The sequence below is a fragment of the Plodia interpunctella genome, chromosome 23 (assembly GCF_027563975.2).
Source record: "Plodia interpunctella isolate USDA-ARS_2022_Savannah chromosome 23, ilPloInte3.2, whole genome shotgun sequence".
NCBI classification, from domain to species: domain Eukaryota; kingdom Metazoa; phylum Arthropoda; class Insecta; order Lepidoptera; family Pyralidae; genus Plodia; species Plodia interpunctella.
The window spans coordinates 4224468-4243270 of NC_071316.1; the positions used below are offsets into that span (position 1 = coordinate 4224468).

The following is an 18803-nucleotide window of genomic DNA, read 5'->3' on the forward strand; positions in this document are numbered from 1 at the left end:
GACGCCACTTTTGGGAAAACTTTTATTAGATCTTAAACATGCACACACCTATATCTAAGTTATAACGTGACATTTACATAATGCATATTCTAGCATAAAATGTTTTTATTAAACATAATTTGTCTCCTTCACATAATTTGCGTATTAATTGTAGGACCCCCCAGAATTGCATGCATAAGCGTGGAAGTTGATTCAATAAAAATCCATTTATCGCTCATGCAAATCCATGAATTATCATTGTTTATGTTAGTACATCAGTCAGCATAGCGCTAAGAAAATGCGATTAAGACATTATCTGGTTAGCACTATCCGCGCAAGAACGGGACGGAGAACAAATACGGCCGCATATAATTTGTACGGAAATAACTTTCTGTGGGAGAGGGACGGAGTGCAGAAATGTCAGGTTCGAGGAGCGCATATTGAGAAATCTTTTGTCCCTTTCGCTCCTGACGTCTTACAATCGTTTATTGTCATGTTACTGTCTCGTTTCGACGTCCGAGATTGAGATGAAATTGCCGGCGGCGCGGCTCGAGTCCTCCCGCTGTCCTATACTCGTCCATGCCGCGTCGGCGACGCACGTCGCCACAAACTTTTTTCTTTTCACGTTATTTTAATAAACAATCGCTTACTTCTTTTTAACAAACGAAAACTGTGACTTTTGACGTTCCAAGTGCAAGTGCAGTGACTGTATGTTGGATTCGAATTTTTGTATGTGCTCCGAAAAGTTTGTTTGGCAATAAATTGACAAGTGAACATGTGTTCTGTGCTGTATTTATTATTATGCGAATGGATTGCTACCGCTGCGATATAGTTTGACATGAGATGACCTAGCGGATCGAGGCGGACAGTGCAGTAAGTTATATTTTAATTACCTTAATTAACAATGAAGTCTTCATTCATCGTTGTAAAATAAAAATACCACGCTGAAAGACGATTACTAATAAATTGTCAGTTTCCGATGACATCGATAAGTCATTTTTCTAAAAGACAAATTTTGATTACGGCGTGCGACATTTTTAGGGAATGTAATATCATGAAGCGTCCCGTTTGCCGTCGGGTGTTGTGTCGGGGCCATCGCCCAGTGACAGTTTCGTTTTAGCGAAACCTTCGAACACATGGTCCAAGGGCTATTTGTACCTGCTGGCTTAGAATAAGAAGGGCTGGCTTTTTGTCAGTTTAAAAACAAAGCGTCCCGACTCCAGGGAGCCGCGTTGCAGTTCAGTCACGTTTTAAGTATTTCCCAGGAATAGCTGGAATCCGTGTTTATCACACGTCTATCGTTTTTAATGATTTGTATTCAAAACGAGCGGGTAGTTGTATATTACAAGTGAAGTGAGAACGGAAAGGGTTGAGGGAAATTCATTTAAAAAAAATATTTAAATGGCTAAGAAAACTTGCAAAGAATTTCGATTTTGTTTTTACTTACAGGCAATAGATTAATATGATTTATTTAAAGACGTCACTGTAGAGACTATAAACAGAATAATCTGTAAGTTACAAGATTTGCCATGCTTTGGTTGATTTGGCTGACTAAATAAATATTGTATAAACTTTAAGAAAACATATTTTATACCTATGAAAATCAATAGAAATCATAACCCAAATCTTATGTTCCTATTTTCCCTGTCCCCTGCCGGGGCAAGGGGACAGACACATATTCCTTCCTTTTTGATATATCCAACGCTGCACCTGCACCTACGCCCTAATTGTCCTGTATTAAGAAATCATCTTATAATAATTTTATAAGATCATCATCGTATATCAATTTTTAATTCATTAGTACATATTGATAAGGGCAAAACAACAATTAAACATTTAAGAAACCCCCGACTTTCAAGTTGTAGGCATCCTCTTGCTGACTACACACTTTCCAAACAGAGTGAAGAACACACTCGATTACCTAAATAATAAAAAAAATCACCCACATACAGATACACAGACACGTTAAACTCCCCTCCTGACGTCGGGGGGATGTTTTAACATTCTTAATATAATAATCATAGCAAAAAAAAAGAACTGATGAATTATTGGACAGGTTTCCTCCACTATTTAATATATGTAGAATATTTTCCAGCGATTAGCGCAAATAAATCGTTTTTTTTAGTTTCTCGCGAACAGACAGACAGACGCTGCAGATAATATGCAAGGAAAGTATGTAAGGGGAAGGATAGTAGGAGGAAATTTTCTTAACCTTTTTTTAATAAGTATTAGCTAATTCTTACATATTACAAAACAAAGTCCTTTAGCGCGTCAAAAGCTACTGCACTGATTTTCATGCGGTTTTCTCCAATAGTGATTCCTAAATACCTTTCTGAGGAAAGTATAGGGATATAATTTAGCATGTTTTTACCCGAGCGAAGCCGGGACGGGCCGCTAGTCTATTATAAAACACTGAGTATAAAACAATTTCAAATGCACTTTTTAAACAATGCAAGTCACTGAATGAGAAAATAACTTCAATTTGTTATTTTTTTACAAACAACACAAAATTGTCGGTGTTAATTCTTTCAATGAGCAACGTGAAAGCTTATTAGCATTGCTGAAGCAATGAATTAAAATTTGAATTTAAAAAATAGGCATTTTAATAATTTATCTTAGCTTTAAATAAGATTATGAATTATAGTTCTGCAAAAAATATTGTTTAAGTTTAATATTAAAGTAATAATCGATAATAAGTATGAATTAAACAAATAATTTAACAATAATACGTATACATAATTAGCGGAGTATGTATATGTATTATGAACTTTAAAATTGAAATTTAAATTAATAGTTCGTTAATTATATGTAAAATTGCAGCTTTTTAATTTAGCTCAATGAAAACATACGACTTGAATTAAATTTATTTTTAAACGTTTGATATTTGCCGTCGCTTATATAAGTAGGTAATGAGAATAGTTATGTTTTAAAACTAAATAAATATGTGCTTAGTAAAACTACTCAACTCCCAACTCTCTCTCTCTCTCTCTCTCGTAGCTTGTCTCTCTCACTAAACTTAGCTTAGGTTACTTAGTAATATTTACTTGTAATTTACTGTAATTGACTTAGTAATTACTTGTTCTCATTCTAATACAGTCGAATCGATACGCTGTTATCAAGGCTTTTTATCCTTTACTCGCGTCTTACGAGGAGGGTTCTATTCTACGGTGCCACAAACGTGACATATTATGGATATAAGCAGTTTTATCTTAACTATAACTCCCATTTTAGGTATAGCATAGAAAATGACAGAATCAAGTTACAAAGTGTGCAAACATATTTATTTTTATTATTATAATAAAAGACGAATCAACATTGTTGAAATATTTTTTAAGTACTTATACAGACAGTGTAATTGTAGAAATACTATTTATTTGTATAATATTCAAGAGCAATAAAAGGGAAGCTAGGATTACACATAAAAATATCAAAAAGATTTATATCTCAGTTCTATAGTAAATTTTAATCTCGTTTAAAAAATATTTTTAAAGCCGCATAAAATTCTACTAAAAATCGTATAAATCAATGGGATTATTATTTTAATAAAAAGCTTTAACATTAACGAGCTATGGTATAAATATAAATGATTTTATTAGGTAGTATGTTATTAATATTATTCGAATATGAGTTCATTGAATCCGAAGGAATCATCTCGTTATTCGTAATTATACATGTTTCGTAATGAACCGGTCACAGAGTTAATTAAAAAATGATTTAAAACTTTATTAAAAGACGTCGACTTATACATTACATATACATATAATATATGTAACGTATATGATAAATAATTATTAAAAGCAAGTAGGAATATCATGTTGGCAATTTTATTTTAATTGCATATGAAATTGAGAATTAAATGTTATGTGTCCTTTTGCGTTTGAAATTTATGTATTTTTACGTCGTCATCGTACCATTTTTGATCTTGACTGAAACAAAGTTAAATTTAAAAATTCCATAGTCCACGTATCATAATAGCAAAAGTATAACAAAGTGGTATTTTCATGTATTAACTGCATACACTAAAGTGTAATTATCCGCAAAACGAAAAGCCAAATTCTGTATAATAACTTCACATTTCACGATCTCAATCGACGAAGCACGACAATAACCGAACGTAGGGCTGCTAAATGGCGGGACATATTTCACTATGAAAATTTGTCTGGAAAAATCATATGAAAAACGTGTTTGTTTAGTGTATTCTTTATTGTCATGGCTTATCTTTACATATTATAAAACAAAGTGCTCTGCCGCGTCTGTCTGTCTGTTTACTCAAAAATGACTGTGTGGTTCCTGAGGAAAGTTTAGGTGTGTAATTTATTTTGTTTTAGGAACGTCTAGGGGTATGATTTATCATGTTTTTCTGAAATAGGATCACATCACATCCTCACGGGGATGTTGTATGAGGCGATTAATGGATAAAAACCTTGACAGCTGAAAGGCACCAACAGCACACAGGATGAGAGAGAAACAATAGATGAAGGAAAATGCTTAAAAGGAGTTTAAATCAACGAACGAACGAGTTTATACGAAAGAAAATTGTAGGTGCGAAAATGAAGCTTTTATTTATTTACTAGCGACCCGTACCGGCTTCGCTCGAATTAAAATTCAAATTCAAAATTCTTTATTCAATTTAGGATGATATACATCACTTATTGACGTCAAAAATTACTTACACTAAGTCTACTGCCGGCTTCCAAAGCGCAGGTGAAGAAGAAGCGGCGCAACAAACTTCACCGCAGCCACCGCGCTCGGATAAAACCATAATAAAGGATACACCTAAATCTTCAGGAATCACACTATTGGTGAAAACTGTACAAAAATCCATACGTATTTGACGTTACCCGGTTCATACAGACGCGACAGGTCTTTTTATAATACATATATATAAGGATTTGAGAAATGCGTGTGTGGCAGCCCTACAGGCTTCATGAAGTAACGATTTGACCCCTCGATCACGAGTCGATGGGTAATGATTTGTTCGAAATGATCTCTCGATATAACCAATACAATTTCTAAGTGATACAAATGTTTGCCTTTCATTTGCCGACCGTTTCTAAATCTGATTATTATGGATGATAACTAGAATTGTATTGAGATGTTTCATTAATTTTGTACGAATTGATATGAAAGATTTAAAATAAACAACATATTTTTGTAAACCGGCGACCATATTCACATTTGTTTGGGCTTGTATAAAAGTATCTTGATTTTATATTGAAACCAGCTTGAGCCCGCGGATTTGCGTGTATTTTCCACATACCTCGGACTCCTAACTATATACATGCGAAGTTCCGGGAAGACTGGATGTGTTAGACAAAGCGTGAAGAGTTATCAATCAAATAAATTTTCTTTCGCATGTAAAATACTAGCTGCGCCCCGGGTCTTCGCTCCCGTGGGAATTTCGGGATAAAAAGTACGCTGTGTGTTATTCCAGGTTATATTCTACTCGTGTACGAAATTTCATAACAATCGGTCCAGTAGATTTTGTGTGAAAGAATAACAAACACACACCAATACACAAACTTTCGAATTTATAATATAAGTAGGATATAGGACCGTAGACATAAAACTATGCAAGATTAAGATATAACGCTTTGGTATTGGTTTACATACATACCACAGTCTATATTCCTCTGTATATACGCTGCGTGACTTTTTTTGTAATTCCCGATTGTGATAAAATCTTACAAACAAATATTTTTATGGTCACCCTACACGGGTCATCGACTTATACAACGGACGAACAGATCAAATCAATATCTGATTAAGCAATTACCAAATACATGTGCTAGTGGCAGCCGTCGGCGTTGCTCGCCTCCTTCAATTAAAGCGATTCCCGACGTGGTATTAGAAAAAATTACAATGTATTTATTTCGAGGGATTAGTGGGAATTACAGGGCAGTTGATAAGGTTTTGTAATGTGATTCGCTTCAGGCTGTTATTGTTTCATGATTTGGTTCTGTGATTGTTTTTTTTTAAGTTTAAATGAATTGGAATGAAGTTATTTTTGATGTGGAGATAGATGGAGTGCTGAGAGCGAATTGAGCCCCAGACAAAAGCTACAAGACATCAAAATGAAAAATTAATTTTGAACATAAGTTATTTCATTATAAGCAAATTGTGGAGATCCCTCCTCAAGATGATGTTAACCTGACTTTACATCCTCCGTGTTCAGAACACTTTATTATCGTCTTAATTTTTTGATTAATTAATATGTTTAGTATAATTAAATTTATTCGATTTACATGTAAAAAAGAAACTCTTAGGGTGGGTTGTACTGGTCATCTTTAATAAGACAAAATGGGACTTTGTGTTGTACGCAGGTTAAAATTATCGTCATAATGGACAATTGGTGCAACTGAACCTTAGATGTATGCATCTTACGTCAAATTTTTTCAGTTAAATTAAAAATACAAGTTCAATTTCTGCTTTGATAATAAACAAAAAATCTACGAAGTGTCCGTGCGGTAATAAAAAGGAAGACCATAACAAGCGCGAGGTTTATTCGTATTCAGGGGGTTCCGCACAAAACTCCAGAAAAATAATGTTTGAAGCACAATTCAAGAATCACAAGTTTTTGGAGTACTGTGTAACCATTCATACGAATTGCTCTTTAAAAAGGCTCTCAAATTGCAAAACGAAGTTTTGTTATCCGACACAACATAATCGTAATAGCAAAGCGTATGTTTTATCAGTCAGCATTTTATTTTACTTGTATGTTGTTATGTTATATTTTCAAAAAAGCAACAGTTTTATTAAAATCGCGTGACGATTTTGATTTTGAATGGAACACATCTGAATGCCATCTACTTTTAACATTATTTCCGCACGGACACTAGGTATATTTTGAGAGTAAGATCAATGGTTAACAGATAAATTTCGTTCCCCCGGTATCGTAACGAACCCTAAAAATAAAGGTAAAAAAAGGCAAGGCGGTAATTTCGCTGATATCGTTAACTCGTTTAGTTATTCGGCTTGGAACTGGTCGGGGTGGGGTCAACTGCGGTCACGGCCTTTGATGAAGACATTGGGAGGCACAGGAATGCTGTGGAGCCGTGGTGGAACCTTCTTTCTGTGTTGGTGGAATAAATCCGGCTAAGTGCTTTAGAAATGTTATTTATCTTTCGTCAGCTGCTTTTCGACCTTCAATTTGGAGAAAATACATATTATTCTTTTTTTTTTTTTTCGTGTTTTTTTTTTGTTTTATTCGTAGCCCAGTTATTTTGCTGACGTGCTGCTAAGATTTATAGAAAAAATATAATTTTATTATGATTATCTGTTTAGTTTTTTAAATAATATCAACCATGGAAAATGGTCAAGCGAAAATAAGGACAGTAACAATGTGAATTTTAAACTACTTATAATATACTTGACTGACTTAACTAATACACTGCCGACCCCACAATGATACTTGACTGACTTAAAAATCTAAAGAGAACAAACCGTTGAAAATTTTAGTTACACTGAGTCGTATTATTATAAAAATATTTTTTCATCATGTCCATGGTTTTTCTAGCCGCGATACTAGTCTCGACTATTATCTGTGGGCTATGATACATGGTGTATTGGTGTACCATACCGTAAAAACTATGTTTTTTTCACAGTTTCATCAATTATACCTTCAACAAATACCTTTGTGCCATCAATTACAATCTGTGGGGTTCTCAAAAGGACTTTTTATTAAATTAACAGATCTGTGAGAAAATTCTCGTGTGGTGTTTTGTATTTCTGAATAAATTAAAGTGAAGTGACAATTATTTTTTAGTATGAATATCCGGCGGGTTTCTATTAATGTTCAATATAAATATGTTAAGTTTCTATTTTTGATCGCTAAATAAGAATATTCGACGTACCCTTTTTCCGTATTCCAACTTAAACATAGTTTGAGAAACGAATCAAATGAGAAAGAATCTTTTTTTAAAAGAAAATTTACGTTAGAGAGAGAGAGAAAAAAATATGTGTTTACTATACTAAGTATTTATTAGTATATAAATTTAATTGAAGTTAAAGAGAAAAAGATCTAATACAAAATCAAAACTAGCCACAAAACGTAACACAAATATTAATTACCTGTATTTTTTCTAAGCAATCGGAAATTTGGGACCGTGACACGACCAGAAAATACGAGTACAAAATATTTGTACAGTCAGCTCCGTAATAAACAGGAGCGGGCCCAATCCCGGCGTTCAAATAAAAACCAACAAAAAAAGTCGTCGAAAACATCTTGCGGGGTAGAACTAATTGGCATTCGTTGGTTCTACTTAAAAAAGTTATTTGTGCTGCACTATTTTGATTGATACGCCAAGTCTCGGACGCGAGAAAAAAAAAACTAATAAAAATGTTGACGACGAGACAATTTTCTTAGTCAACTGTGAAATTTAAAATATGGCCGCGTAGTAAGGGGGTTATGATTATAATTTCAAATGTGATCGCTTCATGTGAATACCAAATGGCATTTTTGAATTTTAATATTTATCAATTGTCGTTTTTACTATAAAATGTTTTATTAAAATTGGAGCCGTAGGGTTGTAAATATATGATTATGAGTGCAATAATATAAAGTTATCAAGTCTGTGAAGATGTTTAGGCGAGAGATACGAGCTTCGATGCTTAGACAAAACACCTGTATCTCCGCCTACCTACCCACTTATAAATATGTAACCCTATTGTCCTCAGTTTATACGAGGACTTGCTAACAAGGGGTTTGAAAAAAAGTTAAGATTTGTTGGCGAACAATGGCCAGACAAGACGGCCAGGTAGAATGGATTCCTGTTGTGGATTCCATTAGGATGTAATACTTTAAGATTTTCGACGTAATAAATGCCATGAGTACCTACTATTTTTTTTTAGGAAATTGATGTGGAGTGTACTAGGAATGCAACTCTTTCTTCTTTGTATAAATTTTGACAACAATAATAATATAAAATATTATTGGAGAATCCAATAATTTCGCAGACTACTGCTGAAGTTGTGCCAATATTTGTGTGAAATCGAAACAAAATATGTAGTAAAAAAAGTGATTTTATATTCGACAATGAAGTAGAACCAAATCAAATTAAACATATATAGGTAATGATAAGGTTGTATTAATTGATATGTTTTGAAATTCAAATACGAATCTTTGCCAATGATTAATTTTCGAAACGTTATCTGCAACTACCATTTAACAAACAAAGATTGATCATCAGGAAAAAAAGTCGAATAAAATTAACGAGAACTACCACAAAAACTTAATATTTTCGATCGAATTCGTAATAATCGATAAAAAAAGTCGATATCATACAAATCGTTGGACGCCCAACGGCTCTGTAATCACAAGTTGCCAGATCAGAACCTTGGACCCTCTACCTGCGTTGACGTGTCTATTTAGACATCAAAATACACCTTTTATCTCTTTCTTACACCAATATCTGTGAAACTAGTTTCGGTAACACAAAACAATCCCTTTTGTTGAATACTTTTAATGATTTTCGACACATTCATCGGTTTTCTGCGAATCGATTCATGGGTTCTTTTATAGAAAAAAAAACGGATTTTAGCGCAAGGTGCTGCTGTCAAACGGTAATTTACGGTTTTTGGGGACTCGACGTGACAAAACCGTAAGCGATACTCTTAGTTTTCTGATCCACTTTAGATAAATTCAAGGAATAGGTTTTTATAGCTATTTCCTTGGATCCCTTGACCATCACGTTTTTGAGTTCTCTAAAGGTGGTTTTAAAACCTTTACTGAGGATATGCCTCGTAAAAGTTTACTAATATAATATGTATGTAGATGTAATAAATAGAATAGTTTTGGAGCTTATACATTTAGATACAGTTGCAGATGATGAATATGAAGTTAAAATTACATTTGCAGAATGATGTTAAATCAATAATAATTCTTCAAGTAAGTTTTACTGTCTCCCTGCATCACTTTCAGGGTTATAACTTTACCGATTTTGAATTTTGGTAGATGGTAAACTCGAAATTAAGAAATAGGCCATTATATACTTATTTAGCTATGAAAATTATAATAAAAACACAAGATACAGCAACAACTAGTTTACGAGTACATACATATTATCAAGACTTACCTGTGGGGGAAGGCAGAGAGATTTTCACATAAATAAGTTACAATACAGATATTTTCGTCCCTGGTAACAAAACCCAAGCTCCAGTTATCTCAAGTTGTAGTTGAGTACCGGAAATCAAACAAGCATTAAACAATCAAGTGTGAGTACACACGGTTATCTGCAGGATGCTGACTGACAGACAGATCTACAGACAAACATTTGTTAGATTGCTTGAAACGCAATCTGAGACGGGTCACTTTTGGAAGCTACAAACAAAAAAAAGTAAAAGAATAGCTACAATTTTTTTTTCAAAAATTATTTATTACATATAAATATGTATAACGTTTTTTCGTTATATATATAAAAAATAATAGCTATAACAGTTTTGATTAATAAATTTGGTTGGAACTCTTAAGATAAGTTTACTCTTCTTGTGAGACAAACTCAACATAGTTATAACATTCCATATGAAGTTCTCTTGCTTGTAACAAAGTAGACACAATTACATTCAATTCTTTATTTAACAAAATCAAGTCTTCATTGTAGTTTAACTCTAAAATTGTAGATATCAACTGGACTCAAAGAAACTACGAAAGTGAATGCATCAAAAAAATAATTTCTTTAACATTCCTAACACTGCTAGACCAAACATGGCCCTCTAAGCCAAGTGATAATGACAGTTTACTAAGTCAGTTAGCGTCCTTCTGCGAGCTACTGCATACTCACGACTACCTTCATCATCATCCATAAACTCTATCGTAATAATTGTAAGACCTATTTTTCTTTGAACATCAATTCTGTCTGTTTGTCCGTTATTATCTTGACGTTGATTTAGGCAACGTGAGCGTTGGATTATATGCATTTTGGTATTGTTGGCTTTTTTTTAGATAAAAAGATCACTTTAGACGTGCCCTTATCCGGAGTAGACTGGTTTCATAATTTTCATATTTTAGCCCTCTCTTAAGGTTTGTAAGATTTTATGTTTATCTTTTTACTGGTCTAATGTAATTTGGAAAATTAGAAAGAATTTTAGGAATATTTTTATTTTGGTATTCTTAGTTTTCTTTTATCTGTTATTTGATCAGTTGCTCTTTTTAGCTTTTCGTTTTCTCTTATAACATCTATATTACTTTCAATAAAGTTTTTAATGTAATTATCATGTTGTACAACATGTCTAGACGTCTTTACATGTTTCTTCATTATATAATTTACAAGATTTAGTACTGAAACTAATAGGTATGTGTATTTTATGTATTGATTTTTCTTACATTATTGTACAAGTTGCGACTACTTAAATCAGGTTGTGTAGTCGTTTTCGTTAAGTCAAGTAAATGAAGTTATAAACACCCACACAAAAGCTCATAGCTTCCTGAACACATTATGATGCTCAGACCTCAACTACTGATGCAATATCTAGAGACTTCTACTTATTAAATATATTTTCTTTGACTAGCAACTTTAGTATAATTTACATCTCAAATATCATATTATATTTTCATTAAATAACGAATCCATAAAACGATTTATATACAAAAAGATGTTTTATATTTTTAGCGTTATTGTTTTTTATGATTATATGTGTAATATTTACTCAATATTTCTTTTTATTACCTAAATCCCACTGGACGTGGGTATTTTTCCTTGTATTTAATTCTGTCACTCTTGTGGTATAAAATATTGTCATTGTACATTATGTTAAAACAATATGTTATTTTATATCATCTACATTATCATTTTAGCCCTTTTGTGCGACTGTCGGTTCTGTAAAACTCGAACTAAAACTCACTTCTGAATCCGGCGTGAGTTTCTTAATTTTGGTATTCTGCTGAGTGCAACGAATTGCATCTTTGTTTCTGTGCTATCCTTTTTTGTTCTAAATTTATCTTGTCCGTATCTCGTCTATAACATAACAATACATACATCATTCCTATACTTACATAATATTCATTGCATATTATGTTCTTTGGCAGCTTTGATCGGTTTTGAGTGGTTCTTTCTTTTCAATTGTATTATATACACTGTTGCCGGATTGTATTCAAGTCACCTAAAGTCATCTGAGATGTCTATTATGACTATTTATTTGTCGATTGTTATGAAATGTCATTTCATCTTCCGTACATTGTCTTGTTGAACCATTAGTTTTTTTTTTATTGAGATGAATGAATAATGAATGGTTTACGATCTTCGTTAATGTAATCAAAATGTTGTGTTTAGCATAATTACGAAATTAACATACAATATCCACCTACACCGAATCAAGCGCTAACGTCTTAATTCCGAAAACGATTTTCACCTAAATTGTAGATAGATTTTGGAATCTATAAATTTTGCTCCACAAACGTTATTGTGTTAGACCTTTGGTTCGCCTCTAAATGGCTTGGTCGAGTAGTTTGTATTTTGTACAAAATACTTACATTTAGACCAAGGCAGTTAGACGAACACCATGGATCTAATTGTCTTGGTAAATAGTTAATCCAACAAACCAGTTTGGATAGGAATGCGAGTGGGCGAGGGGGCTTCGGTTCGAATCCCGACCGTTCGGACATGACACTTTGGTCCAGTATGTTATGACCATATTACTTATACACCATACCTTACTTACCATATAACTTAATATCTAGGACGATAGTGAATTTACATCAGTCAAAAATATAGAAATATTGTTGATAACCAAATTAATTTAGTTTAGTTTCATTGAATGAATTTTCATACATACATACACTGACACCAGTGTTGGCAATTAAGGCAATAACACACTCGAAAAGAAGAAAAACATGAACACTGAAAACATAATACTCCTTTTTTGGGCAGACGTGTAAAAATTAAATCTGAAACTATTTTATTTAGGATAATGTAATTAATTCGTCATCAAGAACATTTTAAAAGTAAATGTGGCAAATTCGCCGCTTACAGAGTACATTAAATAGTTACAAAATACGACAAACTGATATAAACGAAACGCCCACAAAATTAACAAAACAGTTTACCTAATAACAGTCGAATAAGCGCTTATTTGTTTCCAAAATAAACACTTTATGTACGGCGGTGTTTTACACAGCTGATTGCGGACTATACAAGTATGATAGTATAATAATACTGGTTGGTTCGTTATGATTCGTTGCCCACGGCATAACATTAATTGCTCTTTTGTATTTACGACTTGCTCTATAAGATGTATGTTTATCGTAAAATCATCTCCTGAGAAGTGAGTATTTAGTCGTATGTGAATCTGGACCCGTGGGACCAGTTGAGGGAAAGCAATATTGTTGAAAATTTTCTGACCGCTATAAAATGTACAAATGAACGAATAGTTTGATAAATAATTATATATTTTTTTACACCAAGATATACTGTATGTACGTGATTAGTATAGTTTACTGATGACTGAAAATTTTTACTTCAAAATCGTTTTCAATAATTTTTACTTTAAACGTGGTGCAAATGATAAATTAAAGACTTAGTGTAGCATAAAACATAGACTTTATTCGAGAAAAAAATTAAACAAAACATTTGAATTAGTTTTCAATCTAGTTGCGGGGTCAGTTTATGGAATATTTGAGGGGCGATTCGGTTTCGGTTCAAGTCCAAATCTGGACGTAAAATAGGTTAAGTTTATTGGTATGTTACATGGATTATAGTAATTTTTATGCGGTGGGTCTTAGATATATAAAAATTAGCTATCAAATAAAAAAAACGCATCCAAATTGGTTCACCCGTTAATAAGCTACGGTGCCACGTACACAGACAGACACACTTAGCGGTCAAACTTATAACATCCCTCTTTTAGCGTTGGGTATTTAAAAAAAAAACGCTTTCATTATACGTCCTAAAAAATTGAAGAAAGCTGTTATAGTCATTTACCGAAGATTACTTAACCTAAAAAAACAATAATAATTCCTAATCCCAAATATTCGATTGTTTGAACAAGTGGTTCTCAAAATTCGAGTGTCGTGAATCCAAAGTCTTTTGTTTGGGTCTTCAGGATTCATTCGTTGACAGGTTTAATATGTCCCATGACAATAGAAGGAGGGGATTTACGAAAATTATGAGTATTATGCGCTGGTTTCAAAGGGTTAACAAAAGGATGGGTCTGAAGCGTTTTGCGCAGTGAGTGGGAGAAAATGTCGTCGCAAAAAGTTGGCCATAGTGGGACAATAATGTAGCACGCATAAAGATACTAACGACTTAACTGTTTATATTTTATACCAGTTTAAAATTGTGCAAAGCACGTAGTTACCCAATCCATGTTAATATTATAAGTAAAAGTCCATTTGTTTGTCCTTCTTTCTCGTAAATACGGATCATTGGGTATTTTCGGTGTGGAAATAGTTGTAGAGTGACATAGGCCAATTTTTACCGAATGGCGAGACCGCGGGCAACAGCTTGTTAAAATTGTGAAATCTTTAGAAATCGGTCTGTTTCGGGTGGTCGGGATAGAAAGATAGATAGAAATTTCTAATTCGAAAAATTTCACTTTTTACGTTTCTTTTTCTTCTTCTCAAATATAATGGAGAGATAATTAATATGCCAACAGTTATTTTAAGATAATAAAATCTGATAAGGGCAAGATACACAGCATTCGAGAGTACAGCAATAAAGTGACGTTTAATTCCATTCCTTTGGTTTCATATGTGGACACTAAGGAAAGACATTTTCACAGTCACGAACTATAAGGCATATACAATCCTAAGGATTGCAAATTCAACCCTATCACCGCTACATAGGGAAGCGTGAAGATTAACTTATGCAGTTGACCAAGCGTAGTCCAAAAATAAATCTCATTCAGCTCTTCCGACTGCAAATGGGCAAACGTCTGACGAAAACTGGACATTTTCCAAAATGACCAGCAATTGCACTTGTGCATCGCATTTGAACATCTGGATTTTTTTCATCGATTCGTCTTTTTAACGATTTTTTTTTTATTGTTTTGAAAGCAACAACAACAACAACTCATCGTGTTTGCTAATTACATCTCCATTTACGACCTCGGTGGTGCAGTGGTAAAGTGCTTGGCTCTGAACCGAGAGGTCCCGGGTTGGATCCTCGGTCGAGTCATGATGGAAAATGATCTTTTTCTGATTAGCCAGGGTTTTGGATGTTTATTTATATATGTATGTATTTGTTATAAAATATAGTATGGTCGAGTTAGTATCCCATAACACAAGTCTCGAACTTACTTTGGGGCTAACTAAATCTGTGTGATTTGTACTAATTTATTTATTTATTTACATCTCACCATCGAGTCGATTCGCAGTGAGAAGCAGCTAACCAATCACAGTGCGGCATCGTGACGCAACGGCAACAACTCAATATGATTGGTTCGGCCCACCTTAAGAAAACGCGTGGAAGTTAGTGTAAACACGCTGTCCTTAAACTAGGCCTATTGGTCGTTTTGACAATGGACGGATGACAATGGACAGTTAAAGTCAGACTATTTCCCATACGAGTCACTGACACCTACTCGTCAATTAGAGTCCACTGACGTTTTAAACCTACCATACTATGGCAACACTCGAAACACTACCTTATCTCTGAGATATAAAGTTTAAAATGTGTTTTGGGAATCTTACACCGGTAGTGCCTTAAATAAAGTTTGCCCACAATATATCAGAGTAGTACTAAAACTGATTCCTGGAACGTGTTGAAGTGTTAGGAGAGCAAGGGGCTAACAGTAGCGTATTGATATTTCTCGTTCGTTGTTTGTCTATGGAACGATTTTTAAAATTTTATTCTTTTTCAATCATTATTGACGTAGACTACGGAAAAATATTTGAAATTTTAAAATTTCAAAGCATTTAGTCAGATATTAGACCATCATAGGTACTTTTCACGTCGTAAATTTAGATTTATATGAGATATACATTTTTAAGTAAATTGGTACATGAGACTATGTCGATTTACCATAAGAGTCAATTAAATTAAAATTAAATAATAAGTAATTCCATTTTTACTTTTTACAGCCTGTTTTATATGTCCCACTGTTGGGCAAAGGCCTCCCCTCTATTTAACCCATTCCTTTTTACCTTATGCTTAATTAAAAAATACAAACCTAAAATTTGAACTCGATATTTAACTATTACCTTAATTTAAAGTTTCACGCTCATTTGCCGTGTAATTCACTAAGCATCACTTAAGTTTTCTGTAAAATATAACTCAAATAAGAATAACACAGACAAGATAACCTTACACCTATGTAAACACATCTCAAACACAGATGACATTTGTCGAAACTACAGGAAAAAATATTCAGCTGCATTAACTTAAAAACTCATTGTTGAGTTAGTGTAACTATAATTTTTATTTAACTAAAAGACTGGTGTCATTATACTTTAATACTATTTATTGTTTATATTAATAAAACTTTTAAAATAAGTACCATTTATTTATTGCATAATAAAACTATAACCAAAAGTTGTGTGGTCAAGTAATTTGTAGGGCAGTATGGAAAAGCGAAACCCTCATTAGGTCACTCACCTCAATACGGTAATTTTACTTTACTTCTGGTGAAAATAAAATGGACGTTCGAGTAAAATCGAAAAATCGATAATTAATTAAATGAAATTTTCATAAATCGACATGATATATAAAGCACATCACTATTGGTTGGCAGCCCTGCTTCGCCAAGCTGCGCGCGCGCATAGCAAATATTGTCGTAGGCAGTAAGCTGCGTCGAGCCGTCACAGCAAACAGCGCAGTCAATATTTGATGTTAGCTTACTGAATCGACGTAATAATGCATTCTGATACTTTTGGTATGGCGTTACTATTGATATTTTAAAAATGATGCGTTCTTTATGTAGGGTTTAGGAGAATGGTTTTCAAAAACATTACAAGAAATTATCGGAATGGTTATATCGATTCAAATGATGTATCTAGCACAATTTGAAGGACCCAGTTTTAATTTATTGCTTCCGCATCTTACACTGATTTCCAAAAAAACTATTTACTGCAATTAAAATGTTTTATTTTTGCATTGTTAATGCAAATTCTATTTAGACACATATTATATGCAAGGTGTATAAAACGTATTTTTATGATTGTGTTTTATATTTATTTTATCAGAGCCATGGCATATAAAATGTATCGATATCGATGCTAATCTATTTAAATAGCAGCCAGAGACGCAGACTGTCGACTAATTGCCTGATAAGTTTACACAAAGGTCATATTAATTTAACGATTTTGTCGATTAAAATCAGTTGGGAAAATAAACATAAAACTGTGTAATATTTGTAGATCAAATATACTTAAATTTAATTTGAACAAACCGTGATGGATTCAATAGATTAATAAATTTTATTACGAAATTTCATTGCCGATGCTATCAGTGCCCACTGTGGTCGGTTAATTATTAATTCCGACTAAACTTACAATAAAGCGTTGTTTACGCTTTGAAAGAAGATATAAATTATCGAAGCTAAAATAAATCATCGTGCACCTAATTATTATTATAATCAAGACAATAAAACGCCCGGAGAAACATCTTCAATAGTCTTAAATTAAAACGTATGTTGAAAACAAAAGCGCACACGATACGAAGGTTTAGTGCTGGGCATAGCATTATCGACAATGCGAGCCGCTTTCTTCCCGTCCGTAATCGCTAGGGCGGGGCACAAAACGAGAACCGAGAAAGAAACGGGTATCACGTGACGAATATATGTAATGCGCGTACGCACGATTTGTGTGCACAAATTAATAGGTACGCGACTGTACGTAAGCGAGCTAAGTGGCTTCTGTATTGATTGAGGTAAGTGAGCTGATGTGTGGGCTTGATAAAGCGGTGAATGCATTGATCAATGTGCTTGTTCGTTTTTTTTTTTGCTTGTCACTTTTATCAATTGTTAATTGTGATAGTTACTTTAAAAATGGTTGCCAAATTTTTTGTGTTGTATGTTTTTGTGTGTTTAAGTGTCTGGTTTGTGACTGATCATAATTTATATTCATTTTAGTGATTCAAACGAGACTTCCAATTAAAATATTTTTGCGTATCCATTAAGATAATTACTTTTTTAATTCGACGTTATATCTGATCACGTCGGCTGACAATTTGTAATTATAAGGCAAATATGTGCAAATTTCTCACCTTTGTATTACATAGAAGAAAATGACGTTGAACCTAAAAACCCAGTACACTTGGCGCTAAATAGCCAAAGTTTGAATTAGGCAAAAAAAAAAAAAATACTACATTAAAAAAATGTCGCGCTCCATACAGTCGCACGGACAGTAATGATAGTGATGTACTCTCCAGTTCTATATAATTTAGTACGGATTGAGTTATTAGTAGTTCTCGAGATAACTGGTTCAAACCAGTACGGGTAATGTGGTTTTGGACATCTTAATGTGGTTTTGATATGGAGTGTTGAGTGGCTCTGGAACGGAATCACGCGTTAAATTAGGCTCTAGTGACTTTGGGAAAGTGGTAAGATAATTTACTTTAGATTAGTTTTTGTTTTTATGACATTGAGTGGAAATGGTGTGCCGTTGTGTATGGTACAAGTGCTGCATCATCGTGTTATTGGCTATATTACTGATTAAATTTCATGAATGGCTTTTCTTAATATTTATTGACATTTGTTTTCACATTGTTACGACGTGACGGGGATATAGTCTGTGTTAACACATAAAACAATGTTATTTTATGCAGCAAAGCATTGTGAAAATGTGACAAAATATCAAATTTAGTAGATTTAATTCTGCATCAGTCTAAAGTATTGAAATTGTGTAAAAACATATTTTTTTATTTTACTTAAAACAATTTCTTTTCCTATCTCCA

The 18803-nt window shown here is 33.3% G+C and overlaps 1 protein-coding gene across 2 annotated transcripts in view; it reads left to right on the forward strand.

The window, feature by feature from the left end:
- Nucleotides 1–535: 535 nt before the first annotated feature.
- Nucleotides 536–18803, forward strand: part of ci (cubitus interruptus) — a 100072-nt gene continuing 81804 nt past the window's right edge. The window contains exon 1 of one of the 2 annotated variants that reach the window (XM_053762984.2): nucleotides 536–852. The gene's annotated coding sequence lies outside the window, so the exon portion shown is untranslated. The remainder of the gene's footprint in view (nucleotides 853–18803) is intronic. The other variant, XM_053762985.2, reaches the window with a different exon arrangement.